The 12,361-nt window shown below is 39.8% G+C and overlaps 1 protein-coding gene across 5 annotated transcripts in view; it reads left to right on the top strand.

Moving 5' to 3' along the window:
• The window catches only part of SNX4 (sorting nexin 4), a 78,044-nt gene that overhangs the window by 39,343 nt on the left and 26,340 nt on the right, over nucleotides 1-12,361 (top strand). The gene's annotated exons all lie outside the window — the stretch shown is intronic.

Here is a 12,361-nt window from a genome sequence, read left to right as displayed (position 1 = left end):
TTGAGTGTGCTACAGAATTTTAGTAACTATCTTATGTGTGCCAGGAGATGAAAAAGGTTGAAAATTGGTCTGTTAGACCAACTAGTGACTGTGCTGTTAAATTCTGCTAAACAAACTTATTTGAGGTAATTGATGGTTTGCCATGACAAAGGTAACTAGAAATCAAGGAATAATCATTATATTTAGCTGTGTAATTTGGCTTGTAACAGACATGGAGAAAAATACTTTTGGGTAAATTAACCCTTTGAGTGCCAACCAATATGCTAGGAACTATGCTAAAATTGCCAAGGCATTTTTACTGATTTTACAGCAGTTTAGGAAAAAAATTATGAATCGCAAATAAATTAAGTTACATATTCAAAAACTTAAGGAAACCTTTACTACATTGACATATTTAGCAATATCATCATCACTAATAAAAGCAGACTTAGAACTGGACGCCATTTCGAAACTTTGATAGTGCTCCCGGCACTTTTGGCAAAAGACAGGAGGAGCGCAGTCGCGCTCCCCGGCACTCAAGGGGTTAATGTAGCTGGGAAATTATGTCATCCACTCTGTTCCTTTGGGCTAACCTAGAGGAAACTTAGAACTTGCCTTAATGGCTTTGGAAGATGCTAAGTTACCAGGTCTAGGATCACATCTGATACTGATTGGAATCTTCTTGAAATGTATTATCTAGGATTTGTTTTAATACAAGAGTCTACTGGTAAAGGATGGAGAGTAGGGGCAGTTTTTGATGAAACTAGATTGGCCATATAATTGTTGAAGGTGAGTGTTAGGAAATGAAAGAATATTCTATTCTCTATTTTTTGTATGTTTGAAGATTCTATAATAAATTTAAAGAAATAGTATACGGGGAAAAATCCTTCTGAAGATTCTCATATTGGCCCAACCTTCTTTTTAACCATTCAGAGTACCTTTGGACTCCTTAAATAAATTGTAAGATACTTTTTAGGAAAAGAAATGGTACTTGTCCTGGCCGGTGTGCTCAATGGTTAGAGTGTCACCCAATGCATTGATTCCTTGTCAAGGGCACATACCTTGATTGCAGGTTCAATCCCTAGCCCCAGTTGGGGCATGTGTGGGAGGCAACCAATCAAGGAATCTCTCTCACATCAATGTTTCTCTCTTTATCTCTCTCTCTCTCTTCCCCCACCATTGCCTTCATCCCTCCTACTCTCTAAAACAATCAATAGAAAAAATATCCTTGGGTGAGAATTAACCTCCCCAAGAAGAGAAAAAAGAAATGGTGCCTGTGAGAATTATTAGGCTAGAGTCAAGAACTGGGTATTGGAAAGGACTCTGGATTAATGAGATTAAATTTCTAGTTCTTTAGTTGCTCTCAGATTACCCAAGCATATTAGGCAGAAGTTGTTATGGAAAGTACAAGTGGGGGACAGAGAAAATCCAGAAGAATGGAAGAACAGTTTATACTGCTTTGACTTTTGTGCCAGAAAACTTGGAGAATCTACTTAAATTAGAAGTCTGGCTGATTATAAAGGCCTTTAACTCAAGGGAAGGGGGACAATGTAGAGACCATCATTTAGCAGGAAGCTAAACAGTTCTGGGAGTCTCTGGTAGGCAGAGGTAGGTACACTATTAAGCAGGCACAGGACTAACCCTAGGTATTGAAAGGTTCTTTCACACCCAGAAGAAACTAAGAGACAAAGCAGAAAAACCAGCCAGAATCAGATTTAGCAGAAATCTCAGAAAGAGTGGTGAATTGAACAAATTGTAACAGTTAAACACTCAGAAAATTCATGAAGCACAGGGAATACATGTAAGTGAGATCTAAAGGAGGGAGAAATGATTGCCATTGTGAGTGTGCTGCAAATCATTTAGCCTAAAGGAAAGTATGGATGAATTATTTTATAAAACAAGTCAGAAAATTGTCACAAGGTAAGATGTGAGAGTAATTATATTTGGATTTCTGCTAATATTTTAAAATATATTTAAAAGTGTGATGAATATTTAATAACCTTTAAAGATTATAACAAAATTTAATTATGTTAAGAAAATTTTTAAGGGTTCCACGTAACTGTCCTTATATTCTTCTATATTCTTTCTATACTCCACTTTCATCCTCCAACTACTCTCAACCATCCCAAACTTTTTTTTGCCCTAGGAGTTTTATTTGTTCTTCCTGTGCCTGTACTATTATTCTAAAGACCCTCTCTCACCTGTGCTCTCTTGTCATTCATCCTTGGCTCAAATGCCTCCCCAGAGAAATCTTTCCTGGGTATATTATACAAAATAATTTTCTTTTTTTGTTGTTAATCCTCACCTGAGGATATTTTTCCATTGAATTTTAGAGAGAGTGCAAGAGAGGGGGAGAGACAGAGAAACATTGATTTGAGAGAGACACATTGTTTGGTTGCCTCCCACTTACGCCCTGACTGGGCTGGGGATTGAACCTGCAACCGAGGCACGTGCCCTTGACCGGAATTGATCCCGGGACCCTTCAGTTTGAGGACTGATGCTCTATCCACTGAGCCAAACCATCTAGGGCTTCTTTTTTTTTAATCCTCACTCGAGGATATTTTTTTCATTTATTTCTTCTTCTTCTTTTTTTAGAGAGAATGGAGGGGAAGAAGGAAGGGAGATGGGGGAGAGAGAAACATCAGTGTGAGACAAATTTGATTGGTTGCCTCCCGCAGGGTCCCCAGTGAGGATCGAGCCCACAACTGAGGTACATGTCCTTCACCAGGAATTGAACCTCTGACCCTTTAATCCGAGAGCCGATGCTCTAACTATTGAGAAACCGGTCAGAGCAAGATGCAATTTTCTATCATTTCCCTGCCATTTTCTGCCATCTCTGTTGTCTTTATAGTGACAGTATTTGACATTGCATTCTGTACCATTTGTTAATTATCTCCCCTACTAGTATATGTGAGCTCTACAAGAGCAGGCACTTAGTTCTCTTCCTGCTAATCCCCTAGAATAATGCCTGACTCATAGTAGGCACTCATTGCAAATTCACTGAATGGATGAATAAATTAATGTATATGCTGACAATTTTATGTTTAAAAAGATCTGGCCCGTCCAGTGTGGCCCAGTGGTTGAGCACCAACCTATGAACCAGGAGGTCACTGTTCAATTCCAGTCAAGGCACATGCCCAGGTTTTGGCTCCATCCTCAGTGGGGACATGTTAAGAGGCAGCCGATCAATGATTCTCATCATTCTATATCTCTCTCCCTCTCCTCTTCCTCTCTGAAATCAATAAAAACATATTTAAAAACAAACAAAAGATCTGAAAAAGCAGTAAGACAAATTGGGTTTTTAATTTAATTATAAATTAATAGAACTGGTAACCAATGTATCTATGACAAGAACCTTTAAAGAAAGTGACCTTGTCATCAAAGTGTTTGTAATATACAAATGAGGGGATTCTGGGTATAGATACTTATCCTTAATTTAATGAAAACAGGCTTCAGAAACTTTATTGACATGAAAGATAGCTTGAACTCTTCAGAGGAAAGGTGGCACTTGATTTGTGAGTCACATTGAAATTAGACTATAAATGAGAGCAATACCCATGAAAAATGCAGACTGCTTTCTGATTAGCTAAAATTCTGATTGTTTTTAAATTGGGAGAAATGCTATTTAGTCATGGACAGTAACAGAAAAGTAAAAATGGAAGGTTAAAATTGAACACCGACAGAGTCTGCAAAGCATGAAGAAAGCACCAGAGAGAGCCTTTTTGTAACATTCAGAGCATGAAGAGGAGATGATGAATTGTTAACACATGTGAAAATAGATTTATTGGGCTGTCTTTTCTGTCAAGGATAATTCTTTCAAAAAGTAGAGAATGCAAAAAATAAATTACAGGTAGGTTAAAGTGTTAAATATTTAACCCTTTGCGGTCGTTTGTCTACTCTCAGCCACCAAAGCTTTTTTTACTATTCCAGTCGTATGTCTGCTCTCAGCCACCACAGCAAGGAACCATACGAATCTTAACTCTATTCATTCATGTATCAGTTCATAATTTCTCTGAAAGCTCTTAAGTGTCTAAGCGACCTTGTCACGAACCAAAACGTTGCCCCGACAAATCAGAGATAGTGAAACTCAATATAAACAAACGTGGTCGTTCCACACTCGCCATGCAAAACACCATGGCGAGTCAGTCGCCTTTTGAGAGTGAAGAAATCGACAAGCTTCGGAGATACTTCGCAGAATTTCAAATAAAGCTTTACAAATTACGTTTAACTGTAATTAGGCATTCTCGCTTGTTAAGATATTTCAAAATAATACTCCAAAATGGCAAAAAGAAAGTTACCGAAAGAAGTGTACTGCGAATCTGAAAGTAACGATGAAGGGTTTTATTTTGGCACCTTGAATACTGACTCTGACGTAGAAAGTGATAACGTTTGTAGTGATTCTACTAGTAGTGACGTAGTTGCAAAAAAGAATTAATAAATCTTGTTTATTCTTCATAATCTTGCATGTTATGTATCACTGCTCTTTCAATGGAAATTAATTCCGACCAGTACGACACCCATGTCCAAATTTAATACGACCGCAAAGGGTTAAGACATCAGAACAACCAGAAAGGGAGCTGGCTTTGGGACTTGTCTCTGTCATTTACCAGGTCCTTCTGGCAAATCCAGTAACTTTTGAGAGTTTGGGGTTTTTTTTGCTAGAAATGTGAATATCTGCCTGGCACATAGTAAGTGCTAAATAAATATTTATTATATGAATGGGTGCCTTATTCATAAAGTTTATGAAACTCAGATGAGGTCATTTGCTTTGTAAACTAAAAGAAAAGGAAAATAATACTATTGATATCTAACATTTATTGACCACTGTGTATTAGCCACGGTGTTCAAGCATATTATATTATTCTTACCTAATTCCCACAGCAGCCCTTTGAAGGTGGGTACTGTTATTGTCCCTATTTTATAGATTAGGAAACAGAGGCAAATGAAGTTAAGTAATTTGCCTAATATCACACTATAAATAGATACGTGGAGCCAGAATTTAAACCTTTGTCTGTCTGACTCCAGAACCCATGCTCTTGACCACCTACAAATGATATATTGACAAAGGACATGAATTCAAGTAGATTGTGGGAGAACTGATTTTTATTGAGCCACCTTGCTTATTGCCAGGAATTTTACAGATGCCGTCTTATTTAATCCTCACAAAGTCATATGATGAAGGTTGTTTCCATATTTCTAAGAGAAAGATATAATAGAAAGGCTTGGAGTGGTTTATTGTATTCTCCAAAGTCAAGCCCTAAAGTAAGATGGAGCTGGAATTTGAAGTCACATTTGTCTCCAAATCCTTTATTTCCTACTACCATGTATGCTGCCTCTCTGGGGGAAATCAAATTTAAAAGGGAGGAATGTTAACTTGCAAGTACTCTAAAAATATAAATTATAATTATTGAGATACTATTTAACATTTAATTTGTAGTCATTTATAAAGGTGTAATATCCATTGTGAAATATTTAGTGACGATGGCAGTATAAAGTATTGTATACAGCTTCTTTGGGAACCATTTTGGTAGTAACTATCAAGTTTTAAATCCTATAATCTTTGATTACTTAGGAGTTAACTCAAAAGAAAAGAAAAACTATGTGTTTTCAGATTTTGAAAATAAGATCATCTAATAGAATGTCATAAAAGTTTGTCCTTTTTTTAAAAAATATATTTTATTGATTTTTTTACAGAGAGGAAGGGAGAGGGATAGAGAGTTAGAAACATCGATGAGAGAGAAACATTAATCAGCTGCCTCCTAAACACTCCCCACTGGGGACGTGCCCACAACCAAGGTACATGTCCTTGACCAGAATCGAACCTGGGACCCTTGAGTCCGCAGGCCGACGTTCTGTCCACTGAGCCAAACCGGCTAGGTTAAAGTTTGTCCTTTTTAATATCTAGTCACCTACTACTTCAGTGAGGTTAGAGAAGACATTCTTATCATAGATACAAATGATTCAGGGCTGGGGAAGATGTTAGGATGAGTTTGTTAGATTTCTTCTGTTGTCATAGAATAGTGATGGTGAACCTATGACACGCATGTCAGAGGTGACACGCGAACTCATTTTTTTGGTTGATTTTTCTTTGTTAAGTGGCATTTAAATATATAAAATAAATATCAAAAATATAAATCTTTGTTTTACTATGGTTGCAAATATCAAAAAATTTCTATATGTGACACGGCACCAGAGTTAAGTTAGGGTTTTTCAAAATGCTGAGATGCCAAGCTCAAAAGGTTCGCCATCGCTGTATAGAATCTGCTCCCTGTCAATTATCAGATGATCAAGTTTCAAAAGAAAGACTTGGCAAAAATATGAAGTTGAAAAGTAGTCTAAACTAAATCATTGGGTACACCCCCTTTTTTCTGACACCAGTATTCTTTTTTCCTCTTCATTTTATTTTTTTATTTTTTACTTTATTTTGTTTTTTTTAACATATTTTATTGATTTTTTACAGAGAGGAAGGGAGAGAAATAGAGTTAGAAACATCGATCAGCTGCCTCCTGCACACTTCCCACTGGGGATGTGCCTGCAACCAAGGTACATGCCCTTGACCGGAATCGAACCCGGTACCTTTCAGTCCGCAAGCCAACGCTCTGTCCCACTGAGCCAAACCAGCCATGACCATTTTATTTTTTTTCATCACTACTTGGCACCAATATTCTTGATTACTGCCAACCATTGAATTAATCTAGTTTCAGGTTTTAATAATTTATGTTTTATTTCTCTGCCCATTTTTGTGATTCCTTTTCTTTAGAAATGGCAATTTTTGGTCTATACTTTATAGTTTTTCTTTGCTTCATCTTCGGTCTCACTGATGATCTAGATACAAATCACTCCGTGTTTTGGCTAGAACAATTTGTTTCCATGAATAGTTCATACCAGAAACATTGTTAGTCTAATAATAACTGCTGAGTGTTGATTTGTTGCCTAGTTCATGAGTGAAGTAGTTCCTCATAGGGCTGCTCACCTTTTTGGAGGATGAAATCAAGTATTTATTTAGGTAAGGGATCATAGGTACATTTTTATAATACACATAAGAAAAAAAACATTTAAATGAATAAGAGATAAAATGACAGGAGGTGAGGGAATCTAGTATTTATAAATGAGATCATCAGTAATTTTAATAATCTGGAGAAGAAATTCAAACTGGACTTAAAAGTTTGAGATTATGTTCTATATTTTATAGCAAAAATAAAGTATTAGGTTTTTAAAGAAATATACTATTTAATAGTTTTTCCAAATGAATTCATAACATTTCTAGACACTGTCATAGATGGACATGAAAAGTAAAAAAATCAAGAACTTTGACAAGCAAAGTATTAGTCCACAGCAGCTTGTAAAGTTTACTTTTTTATATAAAGATGCTTCAATTTACATTTGTTCATGTTAAAGGGACAGAAAGAAACTAACATGCCAAATATATTTGAGGAGCTTGTGAGCTATACAGCAAAAATAATTACTTTAAAAGCCTATATTCTATGAAAATGTGCACCATCTATAGTAACTGAGCAAATGTAAACCATGTGATTATTCAGTCTTCTAGATAAAACATTTAACCCCCAAATCTCACAGTGTATCTCCTAAGTCCTCATCTCCTCTTCAAAGCCTCAAGCTTTAAACTAATGCACATTTGCTATTTGAAAAAGTCCTTATCTCCATTACTAAAAAATGTTTCTGTAAAGTCCCTTAGAAATTTTTTCAGTACCTTAGTAACAAGATATATCCAATAAAAGACCACAACCTAAGGAAAAAAGTACTGAGGCTAGAGAAAAGTACTGAGGCTAACCCCTGGAAGACCTCTCTACTTTGAAACCTGTAGCTCCAAGAAGACAACTTAAAATTTCTTACTTAAAAAACAACATTTTTATCATGAATAACAATAATTAGATTTCTAGGAAAATGAGACTTAAAAAATGTGTTTTTGTTGATTTTTAGATAGAGGAAGGGAGAAGCAGAGAGAGTGAGAGACATTGATGTGAGAGAACCATCGATAGGCTGCCTTCCATCCAGTTGGGGATCAAACCCGCAACCTATGGGATAATGCTCCAACTACCTAGCCACGCTGGCCAGGATGGAAAATGAGATTTTTAAATTAAGATTTAGCAAAATAAACTATAATGAATTTTCTTCCAATCATTTATGAATGCCAGAAATCAATTGAAGTTTCACATACAAAAGACATAATTACTGCATAATATGTAGTAAATATTGGCACATATTCTTTCGTTTTTAAAGCATAAAATGTAATCAGCACGTCTGATGTTCTTAAGATACATTTATTTTTTATTTTTATTTATTTTTTATATTTTATTGATCTTTTACAGAGAGGAAGGGAGAGATATAGAGAGTTAGAAACATCGATGAGAGAGAAACATTGATCAGCTGCCTCCTGCACACCCCCCACTGGGGATGTGCCCGCAACCAAGGTACATGCCCTTGACCGGAATCGAACCTGGGACCCTGCAGTCCGCAGGCCAACGCTCTATTCACTGAGCCAAACCGGTCAGGGCTTAAGATACATTTATGACATAACTCAAAGACACCTCTCAATGCCTGATAACTTTTCAGTGGCATGGAAACTGTCCCCACCTTAGGGCTTTCTAGTAGATTTGTAGCAAGCATCAGGTTGCCAGAGGAGAGTATAAAAAAGAACTTGTTTGAGTTTTTGCATCCAGAGATCCTGCTCTTCCTTAGTATCTGCAGACAACCAGTGCTTGGTGACACAGTATGTCCCTGCATTGGTTGATAAGAGTCTCTCCGTCATCTTCTCTTTCTGATCAGACAATAATTAATTCAAAAGTGTTAGGTCTTGCATAGAATTCTCTATTGCTAGTTCTATTTCTGACAACTTGTACAGTTGGCCAGATTTATCCTTCCTATGGGATCCTTTTGTTTCTCATCATCTGGATAAATTCAATCAGAGATACAGTTTCCAGAGAGAATACACCATCTTCAATTCCAGGCACCAAAACCATTAACGTCTTCAAATATGGTTAGAAAACCTCTTTCTTCAACACTTAAATTCATTTGACATTTTATTTTTAAACTAGAGGCCCGGTGCACAAAAATTTGTGCACTCGCGGGGGTGGGGTGGGGTGGGGAGTCCCTCAGCCTGGCCTGTGCCCTCTCACAGTCTGGGACCCCTCAGGGGATGACCACCTGCTGGCTTAGGCCCGCTCCCCGGGGGATTGGGCCTAAGATGGCAATCAGACATCCCTCTCGCAGCCCGGCAGCCCTCGGAGGATGTCCACTTGCCAGCGGGGAGCAGGCCTAAACTGCAGTCGGACATCCTTAGCGCTGCTGAGGAGGTAGGAGAGGCTCCCACCACCACCGCTGTACTGGCAGCCATCAGCCTGGCTTGTGGATGAGCAGAGCTCCCCGATGTGAGAGCGCCCTGACCACTAGAGGGCAGCTCCTGCATTGAGCATCTGCCCCCTGGTGGTCAGTGTGTGTCATAGTGACCAGTCATTCCCAGTTGTTCTGCTGTTAGGGTCAGTTTGCATATTACCCTTTTATTATATAAGATAGAGGCCTGGTGCATGGGTGGGGACTGGCTGGTTTGCCCTGTAGGGTGTCCCGGATCAGGGTGGGGGTCCCGCTGGGGTGCCTGGCCAGCCTGGGTGAGGGGCTGATGGCTGTTTGCAGGCTGGTCACACCCCCTTCAGGGTGGGGGTCCCCACTGGGGTGCCTGGCCAGCCTGGGTGAGGGGCTGAGGGCCGTTTTCAGGCTGGCCAAGCCCCCTGGCAACGGAAGCTCCCAGCCTCTCCTTTTTATCTTTTTTATTCTGGGATTTATTTACCTTTTATAATTGAAACTTTGTAGCCTTGAGAGGAGCTCAGAGCCGGCCAGGGTGGGTGGGAGGGAAGCCTCTTGCTTGCTCCAGCTTTGTGGCCACGGCTGGCTGAAAGCAGATATCTGGGGTTTATTTACCTTCTATAATTGAAACTTTGTTGCTTTGAGTGGATCTCAGTGCCGGACACAGCAAGCGGGAAGCTTGGCTTCCTCCATCATTGGGGCAACCAAGCCTCCTGCTTGCTCCAGCTCCATGGCTGCTGGCTGCCATCTTGGTTGGGTTAATTTGCATATAGTCGCTCTGATGGGCTGGTGGGCGTGGCTTAAGGCATAGTGAAGGTACGGTCAATTTGCGTGTTTGTCTTTTCTTAGTGTAGATAAGACCTTCCAAAGGAGATAAAAAGGGCACCTGTCCAGAGCAAGTTTAGTGTTTCCTACTGAAGATAATGACAGCGCGTAAGATCCCACAAGGATAAAGTTGCTGTTGCGCACAGCACTGAGACCGCCTGGACTCACCATAACTGACGAATAAAGGGTGCTTTTTGTGGTTATGAATGTGAGAAGTCACTTTGGAGCAATAGCCTTGGATTTGTAGCCTTTTTCTCCTTATCAGGTATTGAGGGGGTCTTTCTTTGGCACCAAGCTATGAACTTCAATATTTATTTCAAAGTCATTGGGCATACCTTCCAGAGTATATGTAGTAGAGAATGTTAGAGATTGCCATTCAGAGAATTTGAAGTACTTGCTAATGGTATGGCTACCATATTTTCAGCTCCTGCTTTCGGTATAATTAGGATATAGTAATTTGCTATATCTGATTTCTGAACTGTGTTGCAGACAAAATCTGCTTTTATTTATTTATTATTTTTTAAAATACATTTTTATTGATTTTAGAGTGGAAGGGAGAGGGAGAGAGAGAAACATCAATGATGAGAGAATCATTGATTGGCTGCCTCCTGCAAGTCTACACTGGGGATCGAGGCCCCCCACCCCCAGACATGTGCCTTGACTGGGAATCAAACCAGGACCTCTTGGTTCCCTAGGTTGATGTTCAACCACTGAGCAACACTGGCCAGGCAACAAAATCTACTTTTAGAGGCAAGTGGATTTCTGACAACAACTGGTCCTTTGGATGGGACTTGTTTATTTGGGATATGGGACCAGCCTTATTCTTCCTCTCAGGCCTTTCATTCTTCAGTTTATTCAGCTCATCAGTCAAAAGTGTTCGCTTCTCTCCCTGGCTGGGTGGCACAGTTGGTTGGAGTACTGTCCTGTACACTAAAAAGTTTTTGGTTTGATCCCCGGTCAGGGCACGTACAAGATAACTGATTGATGTTTCTCTCTCACATAGATGTCTCTCCCCCTCCCCCCACCCCCCTTTTGCTCTTTCTGGAATCAATAAACATATCTTCAGGTGAGCATTAAACAAAAATATATATATGTGTGTGTTCTCAGTTGCAATCAGAAGGCTTTCTGCTTCAGCTTCTTCTAGGGACCCCTTTCATGCTCCTCATCCACACAGCAGGTCAGAGCCTGGCTGGCTTGATAGATCACTCTGCTGCAGATTGATTTCATTGTTGAGTTCCTGCATTTTCTCTAGGTTATTAACAATGAAAGCCATTCTTTTCTTCAGTATTCTTTCCCCCCTCGAATTTTGAAGTAACGTCTTCCTTCCAAACAATTACCTGCTCTCTTGAATGCCAGTCTGTTTCTTTGAGATCCATATGCATCAGTGCTGTAATATAAAGAAGATCATGATCTTTAGAACCAAGGCTGTCACCAAGGCTAAGCCTGGGAGACACGGGTTCTTTGTAATTTTCCTGGTTTTGGACTTTTATCACAAATGCTACTATTTTCAATTCCAGTGTAGGTGGGGAAACTAAACTCTCTGGATTTACCACACTGTCTGTGCTAACAGAGCAAGCAAAGACTTTGAGGAGCTAGTTAGTGCATCTTCCCAGTCTTCGTTGCTCTCTGCTTCTGCTTGATCCATCTCTTGGCTCTTTGCCACATGTAGTTCACCTACCTCTAGGATACTGATGATGCCATTAATTGCTTTTTTTTTTTTTATGCCTTTGCTTTTATCTATCTATATATATATAGAAAATGCTAAGTGTCCAGCCCACTGGCCAGTAACTATGATGCACACCGACCACGAGGGGGCAGACGCTAAACACAGGAGCTGCCAAGCAACAGCAACTTTGCAGAGTGCCCTCTTGCACTCCGGGATCCCTTGGGGGATGTTGGACTGCTGCTTTCGGCCCGATCCTCACAGGCCAGGCCGAGGGACCCCACCTGTCAGAAGGACCCTACTCACTGTGCAGATGCCCTTTGAGCCCTGGCACTGCCCCAGGTGTGGCCAGCTGGGGAGTGACTGTGGGAGGTTGGCTCCAAAGTGTGTCCGGCCATCTTGCTCAGTCCTGCCCTGCCTGCCACCTTCTAATTAATTTCCTTCCAATGTGCATCGGGCCTCTAATATGTATATAATTGATTTCAGAGAGGAAGGGAGAGGGAGAGATAGATAGAAACGTCACTGATGAGAGAGAATCATTGATTGGCTGCCTCCTGCACGCCCCCTATTGGG

This window comes from Myotis myotis, unplaced genomic scaffold (genome assembly GCF_014108235.1).
Source record: "Myotis myotis isolate mMyoMyo1 unplaced genomic scaffold, mMyoMyo1.p scaffold_m19_p_2, whole genome shotgun sequence".
Lineage (NCBI taxonomy): Eukaryota > Metazoa > Chordata > Mammalia > Chiroptera > Vespertilionidae > Myotis > Myotis myotis.
This window is presented reverse-complemented; position numbering and strand designations above follow the sequence as displayed.